Raw genomic sequence first — 255 nt, forward strand, 5'->3', positions numbered from 1 at the left:
ATATGTATGTATGTTAATGCCAGAGTTGTGTAAATTTTCACCAGGTTGCCATTTAAAAACGGAATTTGTTTAATAGTTAAAAACCAACAAAGTACTCAATATTAATGCATAACTTTTGTTTCTTATTGAATAAGGCTTAAAAAAATATAATAAAATTTGCAATAAAAAATGTTGTAATATTTTTTCCTAATGCGCATACGAGATTTTGCTTGCATAATTTTCCTAAATTTGGGTGTATAAATTTTGGTATTTTTC

The sequence above is a fragment of the Rhagoletis zephyria genome, unplaced genomic scaffold, assembly GCF_001687245.7.
Source record: "Rhagoletis zephyria isolate East Lansing unplaced genomic scaffold, Rhagoletis_zephyria_1.1 Rzeph_scaffold_21317, whole genome shotgun sequence".
Classification (NCBI taxonomy): domain Eukaryota; kingdom Metazoa; phylum Arthropoda; class Insecta; order Diptera; family Tephritidae; genus Rhagoletis; species Rhagoletis zephyria.